We start from the raw sequence: 22479 nt of genomic DNA, 5'->3' as shown, positions 1-22479 counted from the left end.
AAATATAGGCAAGATTTTTCTGCTCTCAGAGTGAGGAAAGCCTTTCTAAGCAGAAAAACAAAGAAAGCATCTCAAAAGAAATTATTGATACGTTTGACTGCATACCAATTAAAACCATCTGTAGCACAGAAACTACTATAAATTGAGTTCAAAGACAAACAGGAAAAATATTTCCAAAATACATGATGCAAGGTAAATAGTTTTAGTATATAAATATTTCTCCTAAATATCAGAGAGAGAGACAGAACATGAGAGACTCCTAACTCCGGGAAATGAACAAGGAGTAGTGGAAGGGGAGGTGGGCGGGGGGGACTGGGTGACGGGCACTGAGGGGGGCACTTGGTGGGATGAGCACTGGGTGTTATGCTATATGTTGGCAAATTGAACTCCAATAAAAAATTATACAAAAAAATATTTCTCCTAAAACAAAAAGAAATCAACACTTCAATTTTTTAAATATATGCAACAGTTGCAAATAGATCAGAGGAGAGATTATATATATATATATATATATATATATATATATATATATATATATAGGCAGAACACATCTAATTAAAAATGTAAGTACTCCTATAATAAATATAAATTGAGGAAATACAAACTTCTATTTCTTACTCACTACACTGATAAAAGTTTCTGAAGAAGCATCAATACCATTACAACAGGGTAAGCAGTCAAGGGCACGGAGACAGCATAGTGAACCCTTGAGGAATTTGTACCCAATGTCTTAAGTGATGTCTGTATGACGTGTCTCCCTGGGGAAGAGTTTTAAAATACACTTATATGATAAAAATGCGATGCAGTTATTGGGTGACAGGATCATTTTTGTCTTCTTTTTCTTTTAAGATTTTATTTATTGATTCATAAGAGACACAGAGAGCGACAGACACAGGCAGAGGGAGAAGCAGGCTCCATGCAGGGAGCCTGATGCAGGACTTGATCCCAGGACCCCAGGATCATGCCCTGAGCCGGGGGCAGACGCTCAACCACTGAGCCACCCAGGCATCCCTGTCTTCTTCTTTTATATATATCTATATGTTCTGAGTTTTTACAATGAATATCTACAGGAAAAGGTGTGTATTCACACATATATACACACACTGCTACTTTTATGTGTATGTGTATAAGCTTGCACACATATAAATAAAATGTTTAAAATGTAGGCATATTTAAGTTTATATGTATTTGAGTGTGTGTGTGTGTGTGTGTACTGAGGAGTTCAAATTCAGTGGGGTAAAAACAAGAAACCATTCCATTCTCATCTGTGAAATCTCCCCTTTCCCTCCATTTTGACACCCTAGGCATAGTCTACAATTTCTGAACACTTTCAGTTATTTGAAAACTCGGTCCTTTCACTTTATTTTTGTTAATTATTTATTTATTTATTTATTTATTTATTTATTTATTTATTTATTTATTTATTTATGAGAGAGGGAATGAGTGTGGTGGAAGGGAGGGCAGAGTCAGAGGGAGAGAAAATCTCAAGCAGACTCCCTCCATGAGCACAGATCCCAGAGCTGGGCTCAATCTCATGACCCTGAGATCATGACCTGAGCTGAAATCAAGAGTCGGACGCTCAACCGACTGAGCCACCCAGCCACCGTGGTCTTCTTGTTTTAAAACAGAATTTCTCCTCTGATTCAGTGCTCTCCCTCGATCCAACACCAGGCAGTGTCCTACCTCAGTTGGAGAGGGGACCATAGTCTGCATTTTCTCTAAGTTGGAGTGGGGATGGAGCCTGGTTGGCTTGGCTTCTGGGCCATTTACCTGCTCTCCCTCTTTTGGACCTAGCTCTTTTTCTTTAAAGGACAAAGATGGTGATAGATATATAAATGATAGATAGATAGATAGATAGATGAAAGGAAAGGGAAGGGAAGAGAAGGGAAGGGAAGGGAAGGGAAGGGAAGGGAAGGGAAGGGAAGGGAAGGGAAGGGAAGGGAAGGGAAAGAAGGGAGTGGAGGGGAGGGAGGAGAGGGGAGAGGGAGAGGAGAGAGAGGGGAAAGGGGAGGGAAGAAAAGGAAAGGAAAGGAAAGGGAAGGGAGGGAAGGAAGGAAGGAAGGAGGGAAAGGGGAAGGGAAGGGAAGGGAAGGGAAGGGAAGGGAAGGGAAGGGAAGGAAAGGAAAGGAAAGGAAAGGAAAGGAAAGGAAAGGAAAGGAAAGGAAAGGAAAGGAAAGGAAAGGAAAGGAAAGGAAAGGAAAGGAAAGGAAAAGGAAGGACGGACCAAGACTGACTGGCAGGTCCAAGTCGCACTTTGTGGCTCTCCCAGCTTTGCCTGCGCAGCCCTGCTGGAGTGCACTGCAGATCCCTCCTCGCCCGGCTCTCTGATTCGCAGGGTTTGGCTGTGCATCCACTTCTTCCACCCCCTTCTCACCCATTCCTCAGATGTTTCCCCAGAGTTCCTTGCCCAGCCCGGGTTTCTACCAGAGCAACTAAGCGAGGCCTCCGGGCCTTACCCATCATGGGAGCTGAGTAAGGGAGCCAGAACAAGGAGAAGCTCTTAACCCACCAGTTTCTCTCAATTCCTGCCCCATGAGCTTTCTACCCCCCAGTGCTCTGCCTCCTGCTCCCTCCCTCCATTCTCTACCTGCAGCCCGAGAACTTACACCCTGTTGCCTCAAAATTTTTCCAGGACCTCTCACATCCTTAGGATGAACTCCAAACCTATTGACAGAAGATGTGAGGTTGGCATCTGGCCTGTCCTTACCCTGGACCGACATCTCCCCCCACCCACGTCTTCAGCCTTGCCATGCCAAATGTTCACCGCCCCTCCAGGGGGCCCCACTCCTTGTATTTGGTCTTCGAGTGTGCATCCCCTTGCTCTGGCACACTCTCCGCCATCCCCAGGGCCCCCACGCTTGCCTCCATCCTTCACCCAATCAATCCCTGCTCATTCTTTGTATTTCAAGTCAAGCCTCACTCTCTCAGGGAGGCCGCCACCCCGAGGCAAGAAAAGGTCCCCAGGTAGTCTTTCCTTACCTGTCACACACCTGTTGCACACTTTGCAATCCCTGATTTAATTTCTGTGCTTTCATGGAGAGTTGGAATTGTATCTGCCATGGCGACGGGGCTAATACCCCCAGACCTGGCACCTACTCACCCCCAGACCTGGCCCCATAATAAACGCTTAAATATAAGTGAATTCACAAACTCAGACTGAGTTTGGGCTTAATGCTGCTTAAGAGCATCTGCCTGGTTCTCTGTAGGGCCCAAGCTGAATAAGCCAAACAAGTTGAGGAAGAGGAGTATTTTCCAAACAGTGGGCACAGCTCAAGGAAAGAACAAGGGAGGCGCAGCATCTGAGGACAGGGACATGCTGGGGGGCATAACGGGGAAGGAGAGGGAGCCCCAGTCAGGATCTACTCAGAGGAAAGGCCATATGGAGAAGGATGCCTGAGCAGGAGCCATGCTAATGGGAACCAGGGCTCGGGAGGGGGTCAGGGGGTCAGGGGGCCAGAACGCCCAATGCTCCCTCCTGCCCTGCCAACTCCTGCCAGTGTCTCCCAGTAGCAAGCAGTGCAAAGTCACAGCACACGGACTGCAAGGATGTGGTCCACCTGGGCCAGGTTTTCGGGGCCCAGTGCGAGTGGAAGAGAAGAGAGAGCAGATCTGGAGGGAAGCCAGCCCCAGCAGGGACAGCCCTCCGCGTTGCCTCGGTGCCCAGAACACAGGCCGTGGGCATGAACACCTATGCAGATGGATTGGCCGAATTTAATAGAATGAAACTGAATTGAAATAAGTTGCTTTGAGCAGAATGGAACCAACCAAACTGCTGAGTAGTTTCCATGTCAAGGGTTGTCTCATCTGGGGCGCCTGGGTTAAGCATGGTCGTGGGTTCAGGTGGTGATCCTGAGTCCTGGGATGGGGCCCAGAATGAGCCCCACATCAAGCTCTCTGCTCAGCGGGAGGGAGATGTGGGTCCACGGTAAGGACAGGTCAGATGCCAACCTCACTTCCTCTGTTTACAGGTTTGGAGCTCTTCCTCAGGGCGTGGGAAGCTCAGAGGGAGTCTGTTTCTCCCTCTCTCTCTGCCCCTCCCCCTGCTAGTGTCCTCTCTCTCACTCGCTCTCAATCAATCAATCAATACCATCTTTTTTTTAAAAAAAGAGTTGTCTCATCTTCCAGTTATAATCATGGATATTGCATTCCTGAATTCCCATATGTGCACTCTAAGCCTCCTGCTTGATTGAGCCCAGTTTGAAATGCACCCCATCCCATGTTGTTAAAGCAATCCCAATGCATCTTGCAATTCACTGCTACATAACCTTTTATATGGCTTGATGTTTTATCTTTCATTACTGGGTCCCTCCTCCCCCCTAAAGTTTGCAAAGCATAATAATTTGGGCAAAGAAATATTGTTTCTACTCGGGGTTTCAAACCCTAAGAGATAATATACTGTTAAAGGTTCATAGACTGTTTTTTTTTTTTTTTAAAGTGCAACTTTTACATGGGATTTCCAACATTTTGCAGCAGCATCTGTGCAGCCTCCAGGTGCAGGGATTGGCTCACACACAGCAGCGCCTCATGAACACGCAGCTGGCAGTTGGCTCTGTGCAGCTTCTTGGAGCACAGAGCCATCTGAAGAGCAGCTAATGCCCAGGGCAGGTGGTATGCCCGCTGGCATCCCATTAGGAGGGCAGTTAACTGAGTCCTGGGGTGAGAAGAGTCACTCAGACCAGGTCAAGCCGACTCTAAAACAACTGGGCCCCAAATCAGTCATGTTAGTGGAAAAAATTGCCATTTCTAGTAACAACCAGATGATTGGCTTGTCCCCTGCTTACCCAGCCATGTTATTTTAGTTTAGGCCAAATCTTAAAAAAAAAAAAAATTTAATCCAGTAATTAAACGTAAACTCCATGAAAACAGTTGGACGAGAGAGTCCTTTACGACTTGGGTATTGAGAACAGAACCCAAACTATCTGTTATAGGAGAACTACCCCTTGTCAGACTTTCGGTGTAAAAATGAAAATCATAATAATGATCTCACCCAGTTCGAGTATTCTGTGTAATTAAATCATGCTTTATAATGGGATTATGGTGGCTGTAATGGGATTACAGTGGCTATATGTAGGCTAAAAAATCACCTACCTTGATGTCAAGTTTCTCTCAGTCCGGACGGATAGGACACAGAAAACCCCCACCCCACAGAGAATTAGCGTTTGATCAATCAATAGCATGGTGATCTGATCAGCTGTGTAATGCGGAAACTCCAAAAAACAAACCAAAAAAAAAGTACATCATTCACTAAAACCCAGTTGGTCTGTTCATTGCAACAGCAGGGTAGAAAGAGAGATGAAAACATAGAACAAAAATTCCAAGAAACAAGTAGAGGCCGAGACAAGCACAATCAAATTAAAAAGACAAACCGAGAAAAACACAGGTCACGGGAATAAACTGGGAAACTACAAAACCCAACTTCTCTGGGGTAGGAGCACCATCTTGTGGATAGTACAGATAGTGCAGCCGAGGGTTTCTGATCCTTTCCTCCTTTTTCTCAACTATGCCTTTATTGCAAACCCTAACATCACTTTCCTGGTACATTTGCAATGAGCTGAGTGAAGTTAAATAGAGGGAAAGGCCACTGTGTGGACTGAGCTTCCCTAATTCTTCCTAGGAGAAACAATGGCTCCTAGAATATTCCAAATATTAAATATTAAAAAGGTGGATATTGTAAAACAAATCAAAAACAATGAAGTTTGTCTATAAAGTTTTGTTAATAACAAGTTTCCCACAACTTATTTCTGTTTCCTTTACCTCAATTAATTCATTTATTCGTTCAGCAATAAATATTTATTGAGCATATATATAGTATGTGCCCAGGATACCATTATGGGCGCAGGGAATACAGCAGTATTCATATTGCATTTATACAATATATTGTATTTATATAACACCAAGGCACTTGCTGCCTGTGTGGAGCTTTTGTTTCAGCAGGAGATAGACAGTCGGGAAATGAGCGAGCAATCACAAAGCGTAAATGGTATTCAATTTACCATCGAATGGCAATGAATTCAGTTTGCCACTGAACTGGCAGGGTGCTGCAGACAGGACGTGTGGGGAGAGGGAGGGGCTTGCTGTTTCACAGAGGGCAGATAAAAGTAAAATTGAACAGAGACATAAAAGAAGTGAAAGAGTGAGTTCTGTGGCTACAGAGTGGAAACAGAACCAAAGCCGACTAATGGGGTTGAGTCAGACACCCCATTAGAACCCCAGCTCACCAACCTCATTTACCAACTCTGTTACTTGAGCTCTCTCAGCTTCAGCTTCTCCATTGACAAAATGGGAATAATAATGCTTTGCTTTCCTTGTGACACTGTGGGAGGATCATATGGGGATTCAACGTTGTAAAGGTTAAAGGCCTATAAAGTGCTTTGCACATTGTTAGGTACGTGGCAAGAACACCATAAACATTAGCCAATAGCTATCTTTATCTTGACCCTATGAAATTAGAGACACAGCTACTTGAAAACAGCTTCTTGACTCTGATATTCTTCATGGGACTTTTCAATAATGATAGCTCATATTTATTGAGTGCTTACTCTATTCGCTTTATATTAAGTTGTCAAGAAATGTTAAAAAGGGGTAATAGTATTTCCATCTTGCACATGAGAACACTGAGGACCAAAGAAGTTAAATTGCTCACTCACACTCCCTGCTCACTCACATAGCCAGCATGAGCCAGGATTCAGACCCATGGTGCCTGACTACAGAATCTGTGTTCTAATACAGTATTGATATTTTTGGTTCCAAATCATAATTTATGCAGAAAATTCTAAGATTATCAAAACCATCTTTTACCTCATGTCGTGTCTCTAAAAACTAATCCTCAACAGGCTGCACACACAAGGCAAGTGACTGAAGCCAAAATTTGAACTCTGATTTCGCACTTCTTCCAGCTTCATGGAACTCTCATTCCGAACTACTGGATTTAATCACACTGTAATTCAAATCTGAGAGCTACACCCAAACTGCACTTTTCTGACACCAAAATAATTGGTCAGTGAAAAATAAGATTTCAAATCACTGAGTCCAATTGTTTTTCACTTTAGGGAAAATAGAGAGCAACCCATTAGGGAGTTGTGAAATCGATTTGGTCAATTGCAACCACTTTCTTTTAAAAAATGGAAAAAAATAGGGATGCCTGGGTGGTTCAGCGGTTGAGTGTCTGTCTGCCTGTAGCTCAGGGCGTGATCCTGGAGTCCTGGTGATCGGTCTCCTTGCATGGAATCTGCTTCTTCCTCTGCCTGTGTCTCTGCCCTTCTCTGTGTGTCTCTCATGAATAAATAAAATATTTTTTTAAATGGGAAAAAAACGTAAGACATCACATATAGACACAGATAGTAAGGAGAAGTATTTTTAAGTAAACCTTTGTTTCATGTGTGTGTGTGTGTGTGTGTGCATCCAGACACAACACATGCCCATACATATGTAAGTACTTAGTCCTGTCTGTATTGTAATATAAAATGCATTTCTTACAGTGGGTCTCAAACTATATATCTTGGAAAACACCCAACTAGGTGATGCTCAGTGATCTTCTCGAAGAAATGATGGGTTGTCCAATTATGCTTTTTGCTTTGCAATCTTCTCTGTTGAAATCAGGTATGGACATCATAAGATAAATCACCAACTTGAGCACTGGGCATAGTTGTAACAGCAGAATGAAACAAGCCAAATAGTGACACTAACTCTGTGGAAAATACAATGGAAAAGAATGTGCTAGGCTGAGAATATCTCCAACGAGCACATCACAGAACAATACATACAGCATGATTCTGGTTACTAAGAGAAACAAAGCAGGGAAGAATAAAAACAAGACAAAATCAGAGAGGTAGACAAATCATAAGAGACTCTTAACCATAGGAAACAAACTGAGGGTCACTGGAGGGGAGGAGGAGGGGTTGGGACATCTGGGTGATGGGCATTAAGGAGGGCACATGATGTGATGAGCACTAGGTGTTATATAAGACTGATGAATAGGGGATCCTTGGGTGGCGCAGCGGTTTGGCGCCTGCCTTTGGCCCAGGGCGCGATCTTGGAGACCGGGGATCGAATCCCACGTCGGGCTCCCGGTGCATGGAGCCTGCTTCTCCCTCTGCCTGTGTCTCTGCCTCTCTCTCTCTCTCTCTCTCTCTCTCTCTCTGTGACTATCATAAATAAATAAAAATTAAAAAAAAAAAAAAAAAAAAAAAAAAAGACTGATGAATAACTGAACTCTACCTCTGAAACCAGCAATACACTATATGTTAATTGAATGTAGATAAAAAGAAGAAACAAAAAAAATAATAAGATAAATCCCCAAGATGGAGTTTTCATTCTTTATTTAGACATGTTGCTGTCACTGACAGACCCGCCAACTGTTTACTGATATGTTATCCGCAAACCTGCACCACGAGCAAAAATTTCACTCCTTTCGGTGCTATTACCCTCTCCAAAGACCTGTGGGATATTTTTATCTATCATTGAGAAGACAAGTTATTGTAGCATCAAACACATATTGCCTCATTTTGCTAATTATGAAATGTGTGTCACATACTGGAAAAAACAACAACAATTGCAGGCCTTAAAGGGACGGCCTGAGTTTTCAAACAGTAAGTGAATTTATAGACCATATGTTCAGCCGTCCTCAGGCATTTTTCAAAGTTGGAAATGTCAGGCATTTATATGGTTTATTTGTAAAGCACTAACAATAATTAGAACATTATGGTCTGATTATTTGCTAAAGTAATTTATTCAAGCAATTCAAGTGGTTGAAATTTAAGGGTGCAAAAAATATCATGCGACACCAAATAAAACTTTATTACTGTTTTTGCACTTACATAACTTAGAAACACCTATTAAAAATTAAAAAAATAAATAGCTTCCTCCCTTATAAAAAGTTTAATCTTAGCTCATACTTTTAGAGACACAACACAAGGTAAAAGATGGTTTTGATAACCTTAGAATTTTCTGCATAAATATGATTTGGAACCAAAAATATCAATACTCCAAAATAATCAATAATCAAAAACATCAATCAGTTCTGGTAGTATGGATATCTGAATCAAAAACCAAAAAATGGAAAAGCTTAAATGTGTTGGATATTTTAGTTTCACGGTTGGCCTTTCTTGGCATCCTTCAATCAGTGTCAGAACAATTTCTAGAACAAAAGAACAGGAGTTTCAGAGCTCCTTCTCCGCTCACCCCTTCCATATCACTACCATCTTTCACCCACTATCACCATGCTTTCAATGCATAGAACCTTCTGTGGGTAAAGCAGGGAGGACCCAGGCCTACCACCAGCCCCAACAGCCTCCACGTATGCATCATTTGCTTCTCTCATGCCTTCTGTGTCTCTGCAGTTCTATTCACAAACCCCAAAATATTGACTTCCAAGAAAAGACCTACCATTTGTCTCTACGGCCCTGATTTCCCTGATAATTTCTGATCTCAAATACTTTGCGATTCAATCCCAAGAAACAAGGATGCAATTGTGCCATTACCCCCCCCACCCCATGTAGCTTCTGTGATAGTTATAATTGATCCATTTTTCCCACTGAGCCCAGACACAGCTTCAGAATCCTCCTCAACACCGCAGTGTGGGTTACCACTACCAGCCCAATAGAGTGGACATGAGATTAAACGTATTTGCCCTTCTGATCATTCACCATGACCATATCTAAAATCAATATTTTGGGATTCAAAATACATCTTGGACTGTCCCTAGCGCTTGAAAAAGGACCAAAAATCAATGGTACACAATGTATTTGGTTTTAATGTTTGGATGAGATGGTCATAACATACTGCATAAAAAAGGAACAGATTAGCTTCTCTGGAACAAAGTCGTCATAATTTTTTTTAAGATTTTATTTATTTATTCATGAGAGACACAGAGAGAGAGAGAGGCAGAGACATAGGCAGAGGGAGAAGCAGCCTCCCTGTGGGGAGCCCAATGCAGGACTCGATCCCAGGACCCCAGGATCACGCCCTGAGCCAAAGACAGAGGCTCAACCACTGAGCTACCCAGGCATCCCAGTCGTCATGATTAATATGACCAAACAATGGGAAATCTACTTAGTCCCCATTTCAAAGGTTTTGTTCCATTGATCAACTGGAAATCAAACTTTTTGTCAAATCAATGGATATTAATTTTTAGGCCTAAACGAAATTGACAACTTTAGCAATAATAATGTATTCTTTTTTCCCGGAGGATAAGTGTAGTTTAAGCCACATCTCAAAGGGGGAACCAAAGGAGTTTGCTTCAAAAGGATTTGACTTCAAAGAATCTTCAGCTAGGGATGCCTGGGTGGCTCAGTGGTTGAGTGTCTGCCTTTGGTTCAGGGCATGATCCCGGGGTCCTGGGATGGAGTCCTGCATTGCACCCCCCAACACACACACACACACACACACACACACAGGGAGCCCGCTTCTCCCTCTGCCTCTGTCTCTGTCTCTGTGTCTCTCATGAATAAATAAATAAAATCTTAAAAAAAAAAAAAAGAATTTCAGCTAGGAGAAAATAAGAACTTTTCAGTAATGACAAGATAATACATGTAATTTACTAATTTATATTTTATATTAGGCTACACTAAGGCATTTATCCCTCTCTTACTCAAAAAGGAGGCAAGCTTTCACGTTTTATCCCCTGGAGAGTGGGCAAGATCCCCACAAAAGAAACAGAATATACCATATGAAGAAAAGATCTGCTCTTCCCCAACATCAGCATTACACAGAAAACAGTATTTGAGTTTCTTTTAGAAGAGAGAGGTTTAGTTTAGATGTACGTTGGATACATTGATTTGGGGAGAGCAACTGGATCCCCCTCTCCCAACTAATGACACTAAATGCAGAAAAGTGACAGGAGCATAAACGTGCCTGAGTTAACTAACAGCTCTCAACCTACACGCTGTGCCTTCGCAGTCAGTGCACTTACCTAGAGTTTGAGTCTTCATTTTAAAATGGAAAAGGTCATTTTGAGGATTAGAAATAATGTACACAAAGTCCGTAGCACATAGTAGGTGCTTGTGTCACGACAGCTTATTAAAATAGTATTAGGCTTTGCTCCTATTGCTGCAGGGCCAAAAAAGTGTTTTGTCAGGTTCGCTGCACTGAACAACTCCAGGGGGCTCCACTGACAGCCTGACTTAGGCGATTGGCATCCCATGGGGTCAGCTCAGTCTCACCTTCGTTCCTGCACATGAGATTCTACTGTCTGGCACACAGAGCTATTACTTTCTCAAAAAGAAAAATTAACCCCAAAACCAGACATTGAGAATTAAGAGGAGGCAGGTGGCTTTCCCTGGAATAAAAGATGGAGAAAGCAGTTTGGGGGTTATTTCCACAAAGGGCAGATGCCCTCTCCTCTGACACTCCCAGCCCCAAAATGACATGCCCTCTTTTGTGGCAGCTCAAGGATGTTAGAGCATGGACCAGTAAGAGCCACAGCCCGGGTTTATCTGAAAGTAATCACCCTCAAGACACCTCATGACCCGAGACGGGACTAAACTCAAGGGTATCCTTCCCAAGTCTTCTGCACTGAGAAGAGCCCCTGGAATATTTTCCTAACCCTGGAGTGGAAAAACACCTCCCAAATCCGAAGATTTTGTTTCCTGCTGGGCAGGCTGGGCCACAAAAGTGAGATTGCCTGAATTGATCCTACTGGATTTGGAAAATAAACACAAGTGGCATTTCTTACCCTTGAGTGTTGAGGAGTCAAATGTATGCTATTATGTGAGGTCCAGAGACCAAATCTGAGTTCCTGAATTTCCCCACGCAGCCAAGGACTCTATAGATCCCAGCGCAGTAGCTGGCATATTGCGGTCCCAATACACATCTGCTGATTGAATAAATGAATGAATCAGCAAGTCCCAATCTGGTGGGAACAGATTGTATTATGTCTGCCTCCCAAAGAATTCATATCTAACCACAAGTTATTCCGAGCCCCTCTGTTTACAATTGTGCAAATTTGAGATGTCAGAGACATTATAGTCTCTGGTTCTATAACTTTTGCTAAGTGTTCTGTATGCTTTAGCAAAATGGCCTGTTGCAATTCTCTGCCAATACCCTGGAATTGTTCTCTGTCTCCCACTGTAAGATATACGGGGATTTGTAGACCCCACACTACGGACAAAAGATAACAATTTCCAGGTGTAATCCAGGGGCTTCTTTCCCTTTAATGCCAATAAAATATTACTCTCTGATTAGTTCCATTCTTATAAAACTAAATACTTCCTTCCTCCCTCCACTTCCCCGCCACCCCAGAAGCCTAGATTTTCATGGCTTTGCTGCTGGAGTGTATTAGATTCCTTTGCAGATGTACAGCCAAGATGATTTTCATTGCTGAACCCATCACCTGTATTGTCCTCATTTTATATTATGTAATCATCTGCTGCAGTTCTTGCCATCACACCTTTCTGTTCTTAATTTCCCGTTGATTTTATCTTCCTTAATTTTCTTTTGTCCTATAACCTTTTATTGATGTTAAGAACCGTAACTTAATGCAAAGTATTCGTGGCTCATTCACTCAACACTATTCTATGGAAAAGAGGCCCCAGTATTTCTCTCTAGGTCTAAAAAAAGATCACAAGACACAAAAACAAAACAAAACAAAACAAAAACCTATCATTGTCTCGCAGAAAATGTTTTTTTTTTTAAATATATAAAAGGCAAAACCACATTCCTTGGGGATATGACAAAGGAATTTCTGTGATGAGACTTTAGCTATTCCTGTGGGACTGTTAAATTAGTTCTAAATAGTTAAAGGCAGGCCTTGATACAGTAATACAGTAATTAAGCCAAGACCATCAGAAAATGACAGGAAAATGCCTCTATGCTTGTCATTGGTCAGATTCTGCAGTAAGATTCTATGGCAATTCCTAACGACACTGGTAAGAAGTCTGCATGGGCAGCTCCCCTGGTTGCATTTATAGATATTGAGCATTAATGACAAAATGTCTGACCCGAGTTTATTCTCAGAAGAAAACAACATCTGTTCAGGAACCTGGGGTTATGTTTCAAAAACAAGCCATTTAGACCTAAAGAAGATCATTGGTAATGGTAGTTCAATCCAACACACAAGAATTCTCCTTTGATTCGGGAGATTACTCCAATGGAAAATGCTGCAACGTTTGCATTTCCTGCAACAGGAAAAAGAACTGCACCAATGAGCAAAAATAAAATCCACAGAGAGTTGTGAGAAAAGGAAATGTGGGGACTAGTGATAGCCAGAACAGGGCAAAGAGAAAGGACAGAGTCAAGGTTAAAATTACTCCTCTGCCTCCTCCTAATAGTAGCATTAATTGAGCTCTAAATTTGTGCTGTGGACTCTCCCACAGATTTTTTTTTAATATTTTATTTATCTATTCATGAGAGACTCATAGAGAGAGAGGCAGAGACATAGGCAGAGGGAGAAATAGGTTCCCTGTGGGGAGTGCCATGAGGGACTTGATCGCAGGACCCCAGGAACATGACCTAAGCCAAAGGCAGACGCTCAACCACCAAGCCACTCAGGTGCCCCTCTCCACCGATTCTATATGTATATTAATCTTATAAGAAATGTTATCATTTGGGAACCCTGGGTGGTGCAGCGGTTTAGCGCCTGCCTTTGGCCCGGGGCGCGATCCTGGAGACCCGGGATCGAATCCCACGTCGGGCTCCCGGTGCATGGAGCCTGCTTCTCCCTCTGCCTGTGTCTCTGCCTCTCTCTCTCTCTCTCTCTCTCTCTCTCTCTCTCTGTGACTATCATAAATAAGTAAAAAATTAAAAAAAATTTAAAAAAAAGAAATGTTATCATTCCCATTTTACAGATGAAGGAAAGAGGTAAACAAAGGTCAAGTAACTTTGCCCAAGGTTACCTAAGAACATGACACATGTTACGCACGTGCCACACAAATTTATTTCTGAGTCGGTTGCATGATGGAAAGTCGACTCACCCTTAGCTCTGGTCAGGGCAGAGAACCGGCCATTTCTAAAGCTTATACTACATGTGACTCGGGCATCACTTACTATCTTTCAGACTAAGTTCTCATTTGTACCATGGAGATGACCACTTCCAGTTTTCAATTCCACACGTAAGGATATTGGAAGTCACCACTCCAGCCTCACAAATAAAGAAATTTAAACAGACTGAAAAATCAACAACTCTCCTTGGATCTGTAGGAGAGGGGAGGACACCAGGGAAACCCACTGCCCCGGAGGTGGAGAGACAGGTGAGCGCAGGGAGTCACAGCAGAGATTCACAAGCAGAAAGCACTGGGAACCAGTACTGCCAGCGGCCTTGAGAACTGTAATTGATGAATTGCTGGAAACCCAGAGCAGACAACTCTGAAAGCTAAAACTCCAGGAGGAACCAACCATAAGGAAGCCTCTGAAGACTCTCTGGAATTTACCTCCTGGAGCTCAATCCACTCCAGCTTCTGGCAGTGGGAGGGGGAAAGGAACCATTTGAAATGCCCCAGAGCTCTCAGTAATTCTGAACAAAGCCTGCCCTCATGGGAAACTAGTTAACTGGAACCCGAATACCAGCATATTATCAGAGCCTCACTGACCTGACAAGAGGACACTTCCAACTCAAATGGCTCTAGCCATCTTCTCTCACCTAAGGGGTTGGGTGAGAAAAAGTCGAGAAACACTTGTGAAGTTCACAGTCCAAGACATAAGCTGACCAAAGTGGAGCCCATTGTGAGCACTCAAAGTGAAAGTTTGGCTTAACTTTACTTCTTTTATTGTTCTGAGCATCACATAAGATAGGACAGAAAAGACGTGCTTAGCAAATCTGAACATAAAATTCACCTCTTGATTATTGTGGCCATAGCAATAGATACCTTTTTTTTAAACTTTATTTTGCTTAATTTGTATTTTTCCTCTTGCCACGTTATTGCACATTCCCAAAACAGCTTGAAAGGTGTTTCTACTAAATGTACGTGTGTGCGACATTCACCGCAATGTTTCTAACAGAACTCTACCAAACATCTAGGTGAAATTGAAAATTATAAACAACTATTCACAGATTCCCACATATTAAAACTTGGCAAATCATGGTTATTTGGTAGAATATAGCAAATTAATTTTTGAATTTTGCCTTCATGAATTCCCAGTCAATATAGCTCAATAGACTTATTTATTTATTTATTTATTTATTTATTTATTTATTTATTTATTTATTTATATTTAAAGAGAGGTTTGGGGCAAAGAGAGAGAGGGAAAGAGAGAGAGAATCTTAAGCAGGCTCTACATCCAGCAAAGAGCCTGATATGGGGCTCGATCTTACAACCTGGAGATCTTTTATTTTTATTTATTTTTTATTTTATTATTTATATATATATATATATATATTTATTTATTTATTTACAACCTGGAGATCTTGACCTGAGCTGAAATCAAGTCAGACGCTTAACAGAGTGAGCCCATCCAGGCCTTCTCGAGAGACTTTTTTTTAAATCTTCATGTTCATAAAGTACAATTTTTCAGTGGAAAACACTTCTATCAGTAAAATAATAAATAAGTAATAAATTAGAAATTCAAATGAGGCCACATAGAACATGTACGCAAACATGTATACACCATGTGTGCAATATTTAATGTATTTAATATAGCTTCTGTGTATGTATCTTATCTTATATGCACACCTGTAAATATGTAATTTAAACATACACATGTAATCACACATCCAGCACTTGCTGTTACAAATACATTATTGAAAAAAGTAAACTTTCAACGTCTACAGTAATGTAGAAATCCTAATTCTTCAAGGCTTGGAGAAGACCATCAGCTTTGAAATGCTAAGCAAGGAAATGTCTACTAAGCAAATTCTGCTAGCAAGATCTAGAGAAACTAACTACTCTAAGAGAACAAACTTTTTCAGATATATTAGGATCTATTTGAATACGAGATGTTTTCATTTGCACATATAGAGTAATGGTACTGATTAAGGTGTTCAGCAAAATAACACAAAAAATTAGCTAGTGGTTCTAATGCATTCATAAGTACTGGGCAAACACCAAATATAAGTAATGAAATACCTTGGGGAAAGTGATGGTAAGATAGAACAGGTTAGTTACTAATTATATTTGCATACATAGCCCAATATTTTAACGTTGGACATTTTTTCCTTGCTAACCACTGCATCTGGGCCAGTTACTCCTTTTTTTCTCATAGGAGAGCCAAACAGATGTAAACTCATTTTTATACAAGCCAAAGAAAATAATTAGGAAATGGAAATTTCCCCTGTCCAAATCATATAATACATTCCAAAAGCAATTACCAAAGATCGGGATATTGTCTGCTATTTTCAATTAAGTGTCCCATTACTTTCTTCCACTGTCACAGATTTCTGAAAGTAGATAGTTTCACATTAATTTAGAACTCTTCACAATATATAATACCAGAGACAGCCATTCTCACTTGTGGTCTGAGGAATGTAATTCATTGACATTTTTGCAGATGGAAACAACTTGTATGATTAATGATGCTGCTGTTTGCAATCTTGCTCAAGATCCCCCAACAAAAGGCACAGAATATCATCTCAAGAAGATATCAGCTCTACCCCAACATCAGCATTTTGCTCAGAGAGAATATTCTTTGAGTTTCTTTTAGGAAAAGGGATAGGCTTAATTTAAAGAAACTATGTTGTGGTTAGTCGTTGCTTTTGTTTTGGGGGAGGAGGGCAATCAGATTTTCCACAATTAGTGATGCTAAATACAGGAAACGGACATGATCCCCTAGCAGAATAAACATACTTGAGTTAAATAACAGCTCTACAATTTCCATGTTGTGTGGTGTGTTCTTGACCAATATATTTAGCCTGAGTTTTAATGTCTCTTTACTAAAACAAAATAAAAGTTGTTTTGAGGATAAAGACAATGTACACAAAGCCCCTAGCATATCATAGGTGCTCATGAAATAACGGTTTAGTAAAATGTTTATTGGCTAATCCACATAGGCTCTTCTATTTTGGGGAGAAAATATATAGGACAATAGAGAAGAAAGCTTTCTCTCCACCACACTGTTTAGAACTGCTCAGAATGCCTCTGACACTCTGAATTCCCAGAGATGAGGATTGCTGAATGAGTAAAAAGTATGTTGCAAGGTCTTTTTCCAAACTTTACCACACTCAAATATACACAAACTCAGAATCACAGGATTTGCTCCTTCGATGATTTCGATGTCAGTAGCTAATCCCAAATTTTTAATACCACCAAAGTCCCATCACAATCTGCTTAATCTGTTAAAAAATAAAAAAAGAAAAGAAAAGAAAGAAATCTGCTTAATCACCACCTCCCTTCTTGCAGATGTTCTTTGGGAAATGACTATAAGACTTTCCCTGCCCAGTGAGTAAAAAAAAAGGCAAAGATCATTTTAAGTGGTTATTCCTAATTCTACAGCTGACTTACTCAAAGAAGTGCATTTAGTGTCATATCCCCTTATCAACAGAGCACCCACCACTGACCATTTTTGCCATTTTCAGAGCTCTTTGACACGCCTCATTTGACACGCCAGCCAGAATTTGGATGCCGGCTCTGTATCGAAGGAAGACCTGCCCAGGGAGGCTCTGAGACCCCTGATCAGCCACTGGTGTCTTACCTGTTGTAGGTGGCACCCCTACTGAGCAGCTAGGTAAAAGCTAAAAACATAGATGCCTGTTGAACAGACGCCAATCTATGGATTCCCAAAGGAATACACTGTATCAGTCAACAATTTCTTAGAGTAACCACAATTATATTCCCATCTATACTCTTAAAACATCCAAAGCTCCTGGAATAGTACCTAGTAACATACTGATTATTTAATAAGTATTTGCTGTAATTATTAAAACGGAGGGCAAAAAAAATTTATAAAGTTTTATTATTCAGGTTGCTTCTAAATAGGAAAATTAAATCATGTGTCTGAGTCAATTTATAGAATTTCAACATCATAGCTAAAATATTCTTCAAATAAAAAATGCTGTGTAGCTACTTAAAAATAAACCACAAGGAAAGTATCCAAAATTCATAATTTATTTTTGGAGCACAGAATTGGTTATTCCTAATTAACCATGGTAATAAATAGTCTTTAATCTAATTACTGTTAGTCTGCTTATGTGCAGCTTCTCAAAGTTTCTCACTCCTACCAGGAAATCCTCATTCCTAGCTAATGGGCAAATTAATGAAATGAGGCATGTCAAAGAGCTCTGAAAATAAAAGTACTATTCAGAAGAATGTTATCTATATTCAGCATCTCTAGCATCCCTAAATGACCAATCATTGCTATTCTACACATTGTACTCTCGCTTCACTTAAAAGTACGGGTGGACTGGGGAATGGAACTTTTAAAAGTTCAGAGTTCACAGAATAATACAACCCACACCCACTGCTCACCACCTGGAAATGTATAATTGTCAGTATGTCTACATTTTTTTTTAAACCTAGGGAATATATTATTATGGATACTGTTGAAATCTCTGCACATCTGCAAGTCCAACCCCTTTTCCTTCCTCCCTGCCCTGGTATATATTTTTCCCATTCATTTCTTCCCACTTCTACGTATATGTATCTGTGAAAAATATAAAGTTAATATGTAAACAGAGTATCTGCGTTAGTTAGGTTCCAAGCACACCAAATTAGGTAATTTGGTGGAGAATTTAGTAAAGGTATTACTTACAAAGTTGTGGACAGGGGTTAAGAGGCATCATGCAGGATCCTAAGGCGAGCAAAAGCCAGAAATGATTACCACCTGGGGCCTGAGACTGTGAAGGGAAGCTACGTGGAGAGGAAGCTTTGATTTGGGCAGAGGAATGCAATCAATCCGTGTGAGCTGGTGAGAGAGAGCTGAGGGAGTAAGTGCTCTAATGTCACCATGTCCTTGACTTTGGGAGTCCTGCTAATAATGTCCCCATTGTCCAGCAACTAGAAGATGGAGGGTTGGTCCCTTCAGGTCCCATCAAGGTCCCAGTGCATACACAGCACAAGGTAGGTAAGGACAGGGAATGGGTTGAGCTAGAGGTGGGAATAGGGTGAGTTCCTTTTTTTAGTTAAAGGAAATTCCCTTTTTTAACTAGTTGCCTGGGAATTTTTTTTAATGATGAATGAAGGTGAAATTTTGTCAAGTGATTATCTTTCTGTATCTTTTCAGATTGTCATGTAGTTTAATCTGCCAATTGTTAAATTATAACAGGAGATTCATATATGCTAAGCCATCCTTGAATTCCTAAAATAAATCCTGCTTTGTCATGCTTCATTTTTAAATACCATTACATCTAATTATGAATATTTAAGGTAGATATTTTGTATCTCTATTTATGAGTTAGGTTGGCTTAAACCTGCGGCTTTCAATTGCCCTTGTCCTATGTTTGCACCAAATTTACAACAGCCTTATAAAAGATGTTGAGTAAAATTTACTTATAAGAGTTCTCTGCAATTAAAACTATGTTGAACCCACATGCAGTACCTATAGTCAACCCAGCTGATGACTTTGAGATTTGTGACTGTAAATTTTACTTAACTGGATGTTTCAGACTTTTCATTAAGTTTTGGCAGTATACGATTACTTATACTCTTTCAAGGAATTATGTTTTAGTCTAAGTTTTAAAAGTCATTTTTATGACATTGTTTATAGTTGCAGATTTTTAAAATCTCTATTGTAACTGCTCTTACAGTCTCCTTTTCATTTCTCCTTTACCTTGATGTCCATAGGATTTGGTCTGTAATGACTTAATGATTATTATGTTCTAATGCTTTTAGTAATTTTCACTTTAATTTCAATTTTTTAATAAATTATTCAGAAATACATACTCTTAATATCCAAAAAATATAAGGCTGGAGACTGCCTTTTGATTAGAGGTTCTAATTTTTTAAATTGTGGTCAAAGACTGTAATCTAGAAGATACTAATTCCTTGGAAATTATAGAACCTCTTTTATAACTTGTTATGTGACCAATTTTTGTGAACTTTTCACATGTGCTTGAAAGGTATTAGATTGAGTATGCTAATGGTTTTGCTCAACTCTACTACCTTTTAAATTATTGGTCTGCTTTAACTGTAAGCTTTTGAGAGAAATGTGTTAAAATTACCCACTATGACTCTAGATTTATCAATTTGTCCTTGATATTATATTGAATTTGTGGTTTCATTATTTCAATGCTACATTGTTAAATGCATAGGTATCTTGAGTACTGTATCATCTTGGTAAGTTAGCTTTTATCATTATAAAATATTTCTCTTTGTCTAGGTCATTGTTTGAAATATATTTCTGATATTAATATGCTAAATCTTTTTTATTTTTGTTCTCAGTTTTCCTGGCACATCTTTCCTTACAACTTTTTTTAAACTAAATTGACCCTCAAAAAAAAAAAAAAACTAAATTGAGTGTGATTTGAGTATATCTTTTCTAAAGAGCACCTCACTGGACATTTTTCTTCTAAACCAAGAATATCTTTTAACAAGTTAGCTTAATTTTGCTTTATAATTTAGAGGATTGCAATTGTCTTAGTGATTATCTGTAATCTTTTAACACATATACAAACTTACCTTTACATTTTAGTTATAATTTGTAGCTTAATCAGTATCTCTATCCTTATCCATAAATTGATCAGAACCCAAACACTTAACTTTTCTCTGAAATATCCGCTGTCCATCATCCTTATTACTGTCTAGAATTTGTAGTTCCACTTTGTTTTCAAACATAAAAACTTAGTATTCAGGTGCCTGGGTGGCTCAGTTGATTGGGCATCTGACTCTTGGTTTTAGCTCAGGTCATGATCTCATGGGTAGTGGGATCAAGCTCCATGTCAGGCTCTGGGCTCAGTAGGGAGTCTGCTTGGGGATTCTCTCCCTCTAACCCTCTCATGCTCTCTCTCTCAAATAAATAGATAAAATCTTTTTTTAAAAAAACAGTAATTTCTATTTTTTGCAATAGACAACAAATTGTTTCTAATTACCTCACAAATTTCAGTTTTTCCTTCCAAGTTATTTTGTTTTTATTACTAACAGTTATTTTTGGAGAATTTCCCCCATTTCAACTAGATGTTCTTGCTTTATTAAGACATTGATGTTCTTGCTTTATTAAGACATTGTTTATTTGTTCATTCATTTATTCTACAAACCATAACTAAGTGACAATCATGATGATGTGTGGTGTTGGAAGTTGGATATATGAAGATGAAGAAATTAGCCTGTAGCCAGAACTCCTAAAAACAGAGGGTAGAATGGTGGTTGCCAAAGTCTGGGGGAGTGAGGGGGATGAAGAGATACTGTTCACAGGGTACAAATTCCCAGCTATAAGCTTACAAAGTTCTGGGGATCTAATGCACAGTATGGTGACTATAGTTATCAATACTATATTATATACTTGAAAGTTATTAAGAGAGAAGATCTTGAATGTCATCACTGCCCCAAAAAATATATAATTGTGTGAGGGATGGAGGTGTTAACTAAACTTACTGTGATAATCATTTTGTAATAAATACATGTATCAAATCATCATCAAATCATCATATGTGTACCTTAAATTAACACATGTTAAGACTATCTCAATAAAGCTAAAACAGAAAGATGAAAGATTTTCTTCCTGACAAAATGACTTTGTGCATGTATTCATTCACATCCACCACAATTATCTCAAAGGAGTATCAGTCATAATCATGGTAATAACTCTAAAGAACAATATTAGTAAAGGGAGCAAGATTTTTTCCCTTTGAACTTGATCTCAGGGCAGACTCCAAGAATGACCTTCAGATCCTATGCACACCCTTTAATTGTATCTAGGAGTTTTTTCTCCCTACATAGCTTCTTTTCAATGGTCATTATTTACTTTTAATCTCCTATAAATTAAGTTGTTCCAACAAGTATCTTCAAGAATAGAAAGGTCACTGCATGAGAGAAATCCTGGTGGCTTTATTGTTACTAGCCATAACAACAATCATGATCAAGTGCTCATCTATCATTTTCAAGAATGAGAGTGTTTGATTGGTTGCTCTATTGGAAAAATTCTGATGGTGGTATGGAGGGGGCAGAGAAGAAACAAAAGAATAATAGTGTAGGAGATGATAATCAGAGGGATGCCTGGGTGGCTCAGAGGATAAGTGTCTGTCTGCCTTTGACTCCGGGCATGATCTCAGGGTCTGGGATTGGGTCCCACATCGGGCTCCTGCAGGGAGCCTGCTTCTCCCTCTGCCTATGTCTCTGCCTTTCTCTCTGTGTCTCTCATGAATAAATAAATAAAATATTTTTTTTTAAAAAAGGGAGATGATAACCAGAAAGGTGAGCCCAAATTATTTATGTGCACAGCTTTAGGGAACTAGAGGGAGAAATTGTCACTTAGAATGGAAAAACAATACGGGCTGGAAGAGCAAGTCCATAAACAGAATATGTGAGAATCATCAGGGAGTAACTTTCCTCCTAGTTCTGGTTCCACAAGACAAATTTCTCTAATTCTCTTTTTTTAGTAATTATTTTTCTTTTTCTTATACTCCAGCTTTCTTTCTTTTTTTTTTCCCCTTTTGTTAGTAACCCAAGGCTATTATGTCAAGAA

The 22479-nt window shown here is 39.9% G+C and overlaps 2 long non-coding RNA genes across 5 annotated transcripts in view; one reads left to right on the top strand and one right to left on the bottom strand.

Annotated features, from left to right (window-relative positions):
- The window catches only part of LOC144283248 (uncharacterized), a 176474-nt gene that overhangs the window by 152608 nt on the left and 1387 nt on the right, over positions 1 to 22479 (bottom strand). The gene's annotated exons all lie outside the window — the stretch shown is intronic.
- LOC144283249 (uncharacterized) overlaps positions 18813 to 22479 on the top strand; it is a 62880-nt gene continuing 59213 nt past the window's right edge. Inside the window, exon 1 of the long non-coding RNA XR_013351680.1 lies at positions 18813 to 18920. This is a non-coding gene — a long non-coding RNA (uncharacterized LOC144283249). The remainder of the gene's footprint in view (positions 18921 to 22479) is intronic.

This window comes from Canis aureus, chromosome 14 (genome assembly GCF_053574225.1).
Source record: "Canis aureus isolate CA01 chromosome 14, VMU_Caureus_v.1.0, whole genome shotgun sequence".
In the NCBI taxonomy this organism is placed as follows: Eukaryota; Metazoa; Chordata; class Mammalia; order Carnivora; family Canidae; genus Canis; species Canis aureus.
This window is presented reverse-complemented; position numbering and strand designations above follow the sequence as displayed.